Source organism: Crocodylus porosus, unplaced genomic scaffold (genome assembly GCF_001723895.1).
Source record: "Crocodylus porosus isolate Cpor-Errol unplaced genomic scaffold, CroPor_comp1, whole genome shotgun sequence".
NCBI lineage: Eukaryota > Metazoa > Chordata > Crocodylia > Crocodylidae > Crocodylus > Crocodylus porosus.
This window is the reverse complement of record NW_017728950.1, coordinates 21,621,483-21,632,777: the sequence shown is the minus strand read 5'-3', so window position 1 is coordinate 21,632,777 and position 11,295 is coordinate 21,621,483. Positions and strand designations below refer to the sequence as shown.

The following is an 11,295-nucleotide window of genomic DNA, read 5'->3' as shown; positions in this document are numbered from 1 at the left end:
CCTGAACATTCCCCCAGCCCCGCCCCCATTCAATTTACCTGGGAGCTGGGGCAGCTCCACGCGTCAGCCGGAGCCTGGCAGCACTCAGTCCCAGCAGCCCCAGATCCCACACAGCACACAGCACCCTGCCAAGCTGCGCAGCACCCACACCATGGGGCAGCTGCTGCGCGGGTGCCAAGTGGGGGGAGGAGGGGCAATCCCTGCTGCCCCCCACTGTGCGAGGGGGCTCTGCCACAAGCACCAAGAGGCCCCAAATCACCACCACTGCAGCTGGTGAGTGCAGGGCTTTTAAGAGCTGGGAGGCTGGAATCAGGCAGGGGAGCCATGGGGGCTTCTCCCATGGCTTCCCCAACCTGGGGATAGACTGACAGCTGGAGGAGCCACAGGAGAACCTGCAGCTGCCTGGCTGATCCGAATCACTGAAATCAACACCAAATCTTCTGAAGCCAATTCCACCGAATCAATTCAAGGCAGCGATCTGAATAGAATCACTGTCCTCTGGGAAAAAAAAAAAAAAAAAAAATCAGCCAAATCTGAATTCAATACTTCCCTATTCGTACAGGCCTATTGGCTACCATACCGAAATCTGAAAAGCTACAGCACTGGCAGGCTGTCCTTCTTAATAGAGATACAAAGCAAACACTTCCTAGAACTGTAAGTTTCAGGGAGCTGAAATTGACAGAACTAAGATACCCCAAGGAAGTTCACAGAAAAATCACTGTGTTCATTGGAATGTCCATTTTAAAATAGCTTTTAGCAAAATAGCTTTAAATAAAAATAGTCTACAAAATGAGACTTCTGTCTTTTGAAAATATTTTGATCAGTACTGTTGTAGAGTGACCTAATAACCATTTCTTATCTTTCCATCAGAATAATTCTTTTAGGATACACAATGAGAAGGAATGCCTGGGGGCTGAAATATGAAGTGTTACCAGGACTACAATGAACTCTTGAAACAAGGCATTTATTTACTTTTATAAACAGCACAACTTAAGGCACTGCTGACTGCTCCCCCACCCCCACCAAGCCATTTTGTCACTTAGGCGTGTATCTTTTAGATCTGTAATATAGACCTTAAGCCTAGATTTCAGCACCTCAGACACAATATTCATTACTATTTTCAAGATTATTGCAATTAATTCCACTCAACTCATGACTAAGTGCTTTTATATTGTGTATTTGCTTCCAAGGAAATGATGATATTTTTAGATATATAGGATAGATGACTGAACATGCATTAAGAAAACCCAAATAAGCATTTTGTTAATATTTAATAAATAAAGCTCCTAATGACTTGGCATATTAAGAGCTTTTAAAACAAGTTTTCTAGCATCAGTTCCCATGTTAAAATACTCACTTTTTGAAATACTGAAACCTTTATAAAACTTGCACAAGCAATAATAGTTGGTTATCAGGATGCCATGTCATTACTGATAAAACACAGAAATTTGAAGTTAAAAGCCAGCTGCAGTTATGAAAGTGCTTCAGAGCTCTGAACAGAAACAGCTTTTAAATTAATAGGAAATGACATAAGTGAGAGTCATGAGCCTGCTTAGTTTCCTTATTTGTTACTTGACACTGATGTACACATGCTCCGATACCAAATTATCTGTACTCATCTAATCTACTTTGGGAGAATTTGTACAGTGTCTGTGCCTTCCATGGATACACCTAGCAGCCAAAAATATATATCGGGGTCAGCAACCCCCGGCACGTGCGCCGAGCAGGGCACGCAAGGCCATTTTGCTTGGCACGCCATGGCCAGCCTGCGCTCTAGGCAGCTGCTGTCAGCCACAAAACCTGGGCTGCTCCCAGCAGGCAGCTGAGAAGCTGCAAGCCCTACTTTAAGCTGCCCAAGCTCTGTGGTTGGCAGCAGCTACCCAAAGCCTGGGCCAGTTGCAGCCAGAAGGCTGCAAACAGCTGTTCTGGGCTCTAGCATCAGCTCCATACTGGCAGGTGCACATCCACCTCAGAGCAGACAGACAGACAGTGGGGGAGGGCCCTGAGGCAGCACAACCCTGGCCTCTCCCCCGCTGCTGGCACAGACCTGATGACTGGGCTCCAGAGCCCAGTGCAGCTGTTTGTAGCCACTCTGGGCTCTGTGCTGGGCTGTGAACAGCTGTGCCGGGCTGCAAACAGCCCCAGCATCAGCTCCATGCTGGCGCCAGCTGCATGGGCACCTCAGAGCAGACAGTGGGAGGGCTGTGTTGCCTTAGGCCCCATCCCCAGCATCTGCTCCGAGGTGCACATGCACCCACCGGTATGCAGCTGATGCCAGAGCCGGGAGCAGCTGTTTACAGCCTCCCGGCTGCAGCCAAACCAGGCTCTGGTAGCTGCTGATAACCACAGAGCCCAGGCTGCTTGCAGTAGGGCTTGCAGCTGAGTCTGCCTGACTCCCAACTGCTCGGAGCCCAGCCCTGGCCCCACCCCCCACCAGGATGAGGCTGGCACTGCCTCTTGCCAGGAGCACCACACCTTTTCCAGACTTAGCTGTGCAGGGTGGGCAGGTGGTTGGGCTGATGGGCAGGCTCAGGGCTGGGGCCTCAGCCAGCTGCGCAACAGCCCAGGGACTGGCTCCCCAGGGAATCATAGGGGCTCTAGTGGGACCAAGGCATTGTTGGGTCAGACTTTGTCCAGTGGCCCAGGAGTCTGGCTCCATGTGCCCACACATCTGGTTCTGTGCATTTGTCTGCCTCCATCTGGTTCTGTACGTCTGTGTGCGCACACGTGTCTGGTTCCGGATGTGTATGCAGGCATCTTTTCTGGGTGTGTTCTGGTTCTCTGTGTTTGTGCACGTGGTTCTCTGTATGCATGTCAGGTTCCCTCTCTCCTCTTTCTCTTATGCATCTCTTTTTTTTCCCCCCTCTCACTGCAACACACTCAACAAAAAAGCTGTGCATCAGGAGCGAGGGGCACCAGCATCTCAGGGCTCAGCACCACAAAAAGGAGCAGAGGGAAACAGCTGTAGCTGGACCCACATCCTGGTGAACAAAAAGGGGAAGGGGGAGCTCCGATTTGCCACAGTAAAAAAAAGCCAAAATGAAACACTTAAAATAAATTTTCAATACTTTTATATATTTTTATTACAATGATTGATTGAGATATTGGTAGGCTTCCAAAGAGCTTTAAAAATTGTAGATACACTGGTAAAATATTGTGTTCAACTGATACCTATATATAGTGGCATTTCATTTTAATGATGAAAAAAATGCAGATTTTGGTTTCTTAATTTGATTTTAAGAAATATCAGAAAATTTTGAATTTTTTAAAATCAGAGAAAACTAGGATCCCTGCAGATAAGGAACACTGTGAAAGTATTTCATTCTTTCTACCATACAATTTGCTGTGCAAACAAACAATCTAACTAGCACTATGCTCCCTCTTATCCTGCTTGCTTTGTCTGCAGTGCCAACAATAGAAATCAAGTGAGATGTGAACTGCTTAACTCTCCCTCCACAAGAGATACCTCTAACCCAAGGGTAGACAGTTATTTTGGGCAGAGGGCCACTTACTGAATTACAGTAAGCCATTGGAGGGCCACATGACAGGCAACCAAGGGCAAATAAATATTCATTTTCTACACTTTTTAGGGGCCCCGTGGGGTGGATAGAATGGCCTGGCAGGCTGCATCTGGCCTGTGGGCTGCATTTTGCAGCCCACAGATAAAAAAAAAAGTTGGGGGCAGGGGAGCTGAGCGTTTGTGCCCCCTCAGGTAGGAAAGTCTGTTGGGGAAAGGAGTGGGGATGGGTAGGAACCAACAGGGAGGGAGGGGAGCTGGGCCCAGGATTGGAGCTGGGGCCTGCTGCACCCATACAGCAGCCCCTTGTCTTGTGCCTGGGGTCATTGCCCAGCACCCCCCACACCAACAAATCTGCTGTCCCCCTGCCTGCATCAGCCCCAGCTGCCTCCCCACACCAGCCAGGGGGGCCAGAGTGGAGCCAGCCTCAACTGCGCCGCCAAGCCAGAGGGGACAGAAGCCCCAGGACCCCCGCACCCACCCCAAGTCAGGGCAAGACGCAGGACAAAGCCACAGCTCATCCAGAGGGCACAGGGAGGGGACGGCGGCTCCTGCCACCGCACACATCCCAGGAAGCATGGGGGACGTGTGCCCCTAGATCTGCGTGAGGCAGGGCAGGCTGCTGCTGCAGGCTGGAGGGCAGCACCAGGCTCTTTCCAGCAGGGAGGGAGGGGCCAGCAGTGGTGGCACTGGGAGAGGGATTAGATGGTCCCTGCTGCCTATGGCTGTAACCCAGTAGTTCTCAACTTTTTTAGGGACTCAAGGCACCCCACAGCAGATTCCAAGCACTCCTTGATGCCTTTCAGAAAATGGCTTTTAGATTTTCACTCAGTTTTTAACTGCAGAAAAACAGAGCAATTCTTCTGTCACAAAGAACTCAAGATCACGTCAGAATGTTTTCAACCCTACAGATTTCTACTTGGAACCTCAGGGTTTACTTTGCAAGCCATGTTTGGACACTCGGTGTTAAGTTCCACGGCACCACTGAAGGATCTCAAGGCACCCTAGGATGCCATTGCACCCTGGCTGAGAATCCCTGCTCTACAGCAGAGGCCCCCAATCTTTTCTCATGCACAGGCAACACTGAGCAATTACTATACTTATTTATGTGAATAAGACAATTCTGAATATAAGATGACACCCAAATACTTAGATTCTATATATGAAAAAAATTATTAATTTGTTATAATTTTCCAGGTATAGAGTTAAGTATTGGAGGGTTGTCTTGCATCTCCCCACCCCCACCCCTACAGCAAAGCAAACAGTGGCTGGCGGGTGGGGGGGGTGAAATGCTCAGGTGCCGCCCCACCCTCTGCCCCCCCTATTTTCCCCCCTACTCCTAGCTTCTTACAGCTCTTGCTCCCCTGCTCCCCCCAGTCTCTGCCCACTCCCCCCCACCTCCCCCCTTACTGTCAGATGCTACTTGGGCTGGTCCACATTAAGTGGAAGCACAGCCCTTGACTGGAAATGCAGCCATGTTAGTACTGCTGATTGGCTGGGCAGGGGAAGGAGTTTCCACATCCTCCATGGCTGAGAAACCCCAGCACCCCTTACTGTTAGGCACAGTTTGGGAAGGAAGCAGATAGGTGGGGGTAAAGGGTGGGGCAGCAGAAGATGCAAACAGGAAGCAGGGTTGGGGGTTAGGATGTTGTTGTGGATCTAATGGATTACACCCAGGATCCACCCAGGATCAGGGCCAGTGTGACAGCAGCAGTAGCCACCTGCTCCACGCCCCACCCCCCTAATCACTTCATATGCAAGGATAAGATGAGGGGCTGTTCTCCACCATGCTAATTAGGGGGGAGGGGAAGGAGGGCAGCCTCATTTATATGCAACTGATGAAATGCAGTAATATTCCACGGGCATCCAGACACACACACACACACACACACACACACACACATTTCTACCAGTAAGTTTCTTTGAAATTCTTACTAGTAGAAACATTAGAATGGCAGCCGGAATGTGCGTGCATTTCAGCCCCCTAGCTGGAAAGCTAGACAGCAGTAGACACTAGAGGTCTGTTCTCTGGGTCACTCTTGCCCTTACAGGAAGCCTGCTATTTGACAGTCTGTCTTCTCTCCCACCTCCTAGGAAGGTGGCAGGCTGTCAATAGGCTGCTCCCCCCACCCCAACCCCTGGTTTTAAATCACCTAGGCCACATATGGGGCAATTTAAAGCCAGGGGACAGGGAAACAGGACCAAGGACATAAATGATATCCCCCATCTTGCAATAATATTGTCCACTACTTTAACTCTGGGGAAGTTTGGGAGGAATTGTTTTGTTTGAGTGCCATGCATAGCACAACAAGAGGGCAGCTCCTGCTGCTGCACGCACTCCCAGGGGAAGCATGGGGGGCATGTTCCCCCCAGATCTGTGCACAGGGTAAGGGCAGTCTGTTGCTGCAGGCTCAGTGGTGCTGGGCTCTTCCCAGGGGAGGTGGAAGGGGTTAGCCTGGGCTGCACTCGAGGCAGGCAGGCAGCAGCAGCACTGGGCGAGGGGATAGTGGGGGGGCTACAGTGCACCCTGTAACCCCCCCTCCCAGCACCGCCACTGCCCAGCCCAAGCGCAGCCACAGCCCAACCCTCCCACTGAGAAGAGCCTGGGGCCACCCCCTGCCCCAGAAGCCCCCACCCTCACCCCACGCACAGATCTGGGGGGAGGGGTGGCACATTCCCCTGGAGGAGGCATGGAGGGCTATGGGTAGTGGCAGGAGCTATCCCCTGCCCCCCCGCCCCCAATGCCTCGCAGACAAGCTGCTCACAGCTCCGTCTTGCACCCTGGCCCTGCTGGGCAGTGCCTGCCCCTGCCCAGCCCCACCCCTCCCTCCCCACAGGGGCCACAATCTGCCCCCCTTATGCAGAAGCAACATGAACAGGATACAATTGTAATATGTTAACTCCATCTTTGCCTGCTTTGTTTGGACTTTGATTAACCAACTCTCAAGAAGAAATGCTTTGAAGCTATACAACTGAACAGGTATAAGGAGGAAAGAGTTGGCAGCAAAAAGAGGTCATCTTCTTCAGAGGAAAGAGATGCTGCAACTTGTCCCCAGCTGCACTAAGGTGACAGATCCACGCTTTGAGAAAGCTGAAGACTGAACTGGCTTCTGGCCTGCACGAGTAAAGAATCGCCTACAGCTAATATGAGGACTGTGTGGTAATAGAGCTCATTTATTGAATATTGAGAAAGACTGTCATTTACTTTTATATAGCTTGTTGGTAGTTATAAAAGCAAGCCTTTCTGCTATTAAATCAACCAGATGTTGTGTCAATTCTTAAAGCACTGGGTTTAAAAATCCAGTGTTTAAGTGCAACACCCCTCCTCCCCCAACCACATTTTGTTTTTCTGGCACTTCAACATCTTACAAGTAGATGTTGCAGGTTCTTTGGCCCTCCACCCAAAAAACACTGCTGAACCCTGATCTAGGAGTAAGTATACCAAGACCAGAAGCTCCATCCACCTACAGCACGGGAGTAGGTGGAATTTGGAAAGGGCCAAGCTCAGCAGCAGGAGAGTTAAACAACTCTCCACAACCAGCTCAGTTACAAAAGAAGCCGGCATAAGTTTATTGAGGAGATAGGGTATGAGATGTGTGGAGTGGTGTGTGCAGTCCTCAGGTTGCAGACCGGAGTGGAGAGTGCTGTTTTTTCCCCCATGCTTTTGGGGTTGGCCAGTTGTCAGATGGGGCTGGGGAAGAATTTCCCCCCCTCCTCTTGTTACAGGCATTGGGGGGGGGGGGGTTGAGTTGTCTCTCTCAGAAGCATTAGGTGTTGGCTGCAGCCAAGGGTGAAGATTTTTACTGTGATGTGCTGATGCTCCTGCTAAGGCTAAAACACCCAGAAGGTCCTGATTAATGAGGTCTTGCCCATCCACTTAGTCAAACTTGGTATCTGGAAGGAATTTTACCCCCCAGTTAGACTGGTACAGACTGTAGGAAGGTTTGTACCCCTCTGTAGCAAGGAGGGAAGGGATCTCTTCCTTGGAGTTCAAGTATATTTAACAGCTTCCCATCTTTGCAGCAGCAGCAGCAGCAGCACATGGATAGTGCCCTTTCCCCCCGCTTTACCCGTAGAGCAAGTCAGGGAGTGTTTTTTGGTATTTTCAAGTGTGCCTTGTAGTTGGGCACCAGGGTTTTGTTTGTGTAGTTTTTAGTTGTACAAACACTTGTCTAAGATGGTTTGCACAGCGATGATCCTGCCTTGAACAAGAGATTGGCCTAGATGACCTCTTGAGGTGCCTTCCAGCCCTACTTTCCACGGTTCTATGAAATTCACAATTCAGCAATTTGAATAGGTTTTACTTTAAGGTCAAGATGAAGCACTGCTTTTATAAAAGTCTATTCTGGAATCTTCTCCAAGAACTTTAAGGAGATTAGTTTAAACATTGAAATACATACCACACATCTAGTAAATCAGAACTATTTCCCCTCGCCCCAAGATGAACCTATGCTCCAACCAATAAGGAGAATTACCTCTTGAAAAATCCTCAAGTGCATGGTAAGTAGAACGAGCAAGACCAAACCCGTTTTTACTGAAGTCAGTAAATAGAGATCCTATGCTTTTTTACTTGCTTCTGACAAGCGTAAAATCCTGTCCAACAGCTGGCAAGATCTTTCACCTCAGCCCCTAAACCAATAGGTACTGGTTTACATTTAGAAGGTCATCTGTACAACCTTAGTGGTAGAATTTACTGAACACAGCAGCACATATCCTAATTAAATCTGAACATTATTTGTGCTTCCAAGTTAGTGCTTAAAAACAAACAAGCAAACAAAAGTCTGCCATATTTAAATTTAGCAGAAAGTGATGGACGCTCATTAGGTCAAATCAAGTCATTTACTCCTTTTTACTCTCAGGTCAAACAAAGTATAGTTCAGTAAATGGTATCTGCCAAGAAAAATCTTTATCAGTGCACCCCTATCAACAGCCGATGATTAACTAACCATACTGGCCAATGCCGATCCAATAACTGATTTTTGGTAATAGTGCAAGGCATTTTAAAACTACTGACAAACCTTTTTTGTTCATTTTACATTAAATCGCACACCTCCTGCCTGCTCCGGCCCTCCAAGAGGAAGCCAGCGACCACCTTATTCCCAGCATGTTGCCCCCTCACCCATAACTCCTACCCACAGCCCTGCTCCCTGCACAGTCCATGCTGTTGTACCGGATGGGTGGGTCAGACACTTACATGAACAGCAGCATGGGGCATGTTTGGAGACAGAGCAGGCTACTGCCTCAGGACCAGCAGGCCCTGGTGCAACTGAGCTCCTATAGCCGCCACATAGAAGCCACTTGTGCCAAGGCAGCCAGTGCCATAGCAGCCCCAGCACTCAGGCCCCTGCTGAGCACATGGCATTGTCATGGCAACAGCAGCAGCAAGAGCCAGTAATGGTCCCTTTGCTGCTGAGTGCAGAGCCCTATGACAGCTCCCAAGCACCCCATCCTACAACTCTGTGGGACCTGTACTCTGTCACAGGCTCAGGCTAGCAGTGGGGCACAAGGACTGGACTACACTCACCAGGATGCTCCGGGCATACAGCCATAATTAAAAATCAGCTACAACGACCAAAAAAACCCAATAATGTCATTTCTCCTTTTACCCGTGCCAATCCAATAGCCAACTGATATACCGGTGCACCCCTTGAAAACAGGTATGTTCATCTCCCATGATGTCAAATACATGGCTCCCTTATACAACAAGATATACTTCATTACTCTCTCAACAGCATCTACAAAGCACAACTGCTTTGGGGTGTTTTTTTGTATAAAAAGTCTTCAAGCAAATGATACTGTAAAGCCTTTTGAGAAATAAGAATATTTTCTCCTGAGACAAAGCACGAGTGTTTAGATGACCCTGTCCCAAGACAAATCTCCAAAAAAGTTTGCAGAATAAGAAATGCTAGTAGTTTGTTCTGTGCCACTGTGAAGGACATCTGAGCAGTTCTCCCACAATATCACAGGACAAGCAGGTTAGTAAGTCCTCCAGGCATCCCAAAATTTCACAGGATTTCATAGACATTAGGGCTGGAAGGGACCTCGGAAGATCGAGTCAAGCCCCCTGCCCAACGGGCAGGAAGTCAGCTGTGGTCATAGGATCCCAGCAAGATAAGCATCCAATTTACTCTTGAAGGCGTTCAATGTAGGTGCTTGAGCCACCTCTGGTGGCAGGCTGTTCCAGACCTTGGGGGCTCGGACAGTAAAGAAATTCTTCCTTATATCCAACCTGAAACGATCTTGCAGTAGTTTATGACCATTCGACCTTGTCATCCCTTGGGGCGCTCTTGGTGAACAAACGTTCCCCCAGGTACTGGTGGTCACCCGATAAACTTATAGGTGGCCATCAGATCACCCCTGAGCCTACACGTTTCTAGGCTAAAGAGCCTCATAGATCTCAGCCTGTCGTCATAAGGTCCGTTTTCCTGACCTCTGATTATGCACATGGCTCTCCTCTGGACTCTCTCAAGCTTCTCCACATCCTTTTTGAATTGTGTAGGCCAAAACTGGATGCAGTACTCCAGCTGTGGCCTCACCAAGGCCGGAGTACAAAGGGAGAATGACGTCCCGGGATTTGCTTGAGAAGCATCTATGGATGCACGCCAGCGTTTTGGTCTCTTTACTAGCCACAGCATCATATTGCAGGCTCATGTTCATCTTGTGGTCAATGATGACTGCCAAGTCTCTTTCTTCCATAGTGCTAGCCAATGTAGCACTACTGAGCCTATAAGGATGCTGCAGGTTTTGCCTCCCAAGATGGAGAACCTTGCATTTTTCAGTATTAAACACCATCAGGTCCTCATCCACCCCTTTGCTGAGTACTGCTTCTCAGAGTTCTGTGCAGCTATTCTGGTCCTAATCAGAAAACTGTCCTCCCAAGATCACCACACCCACTTGTTAACTGTTCTGCATGGCAGCTTGCCAGACATTTCATGTTTGCTACCTGAGATCACCATCAATGCCTGCATCCACTGAACCAGCCGCAAATACCAACCACCAGGGACCTCCGTCCACCTAACCATCTGGCTGTTGGGGGGGAAAAAAAAAAAAATCACTGGACCCATCCACCACCCACCAAGGCAAGTTGGGACTTCCATATCCCTGCACATCCATTCATTCTCCCTCCACCATGGCCACTCAAGCACCACATAATAAACAAGTGTGGTAGCAACTAGATCAGAGGATACTGTGGATTTCATCACCATCTGAGAATGAGATGGAGAGCCCACTGCTTCTCCAGTCAAACCAGTGAAACAAGGTAGTCTGTAAAAGAACGGTAAAGCAAATGGTGGCCTGGGGACAAAAGCATGACTGGGCCCAGTGCTAGTCCAAGCACAAGGTACTGAGGTAACAGTTCACAAGGACGTATGCCAGGTGTGCTCAGATTACACACACCCTCTACAAGGAACTGTCCCACATCTTTGCAGCCAACGACAATTGCATCCAAAAACATGGTGGACACAGCAGCCCATACCACCCAAGAGAGCACTGAGGACACCAATGCAACCGGGGTCAAAAGACATGCAATCCTTACAGGACAGCATCGCAACCCTGGCCATCCAGCCAAGCCGTGTGGGATCTGTAATAATTTTGGGCTCAGACAGAGAGGGTCTGGAATTCCTTGTCCCCCTGCTAGGCCTCCCCCAACAGGGAGCCAGTGCCCCAGAAGACCCAGCCAGCCCACAACAGGACAAATCCCACTTCTCAGAATTGTAAGTGGCAGTCCAGCATTATGGTTGGGTAAGAAGAGGTCAAGCAACAAATGTGAGTGGTGGGGG

General features: G+C 49.2%; 1 protein-coding gene across 2 annotated transcripts in view; it reads right to left on the bottom strand.

The window, feature by feature from the left end:
* The window catches only part of GAK (cyclin G associated kinase), a 124,752-nt gene that overhangs the window by 92,113 nt on the left and 21,344 nt on the right, over positions 1-11,295 (bottom strand). The gene's annotated exons all lie outside the window — the stretch shown is intronic.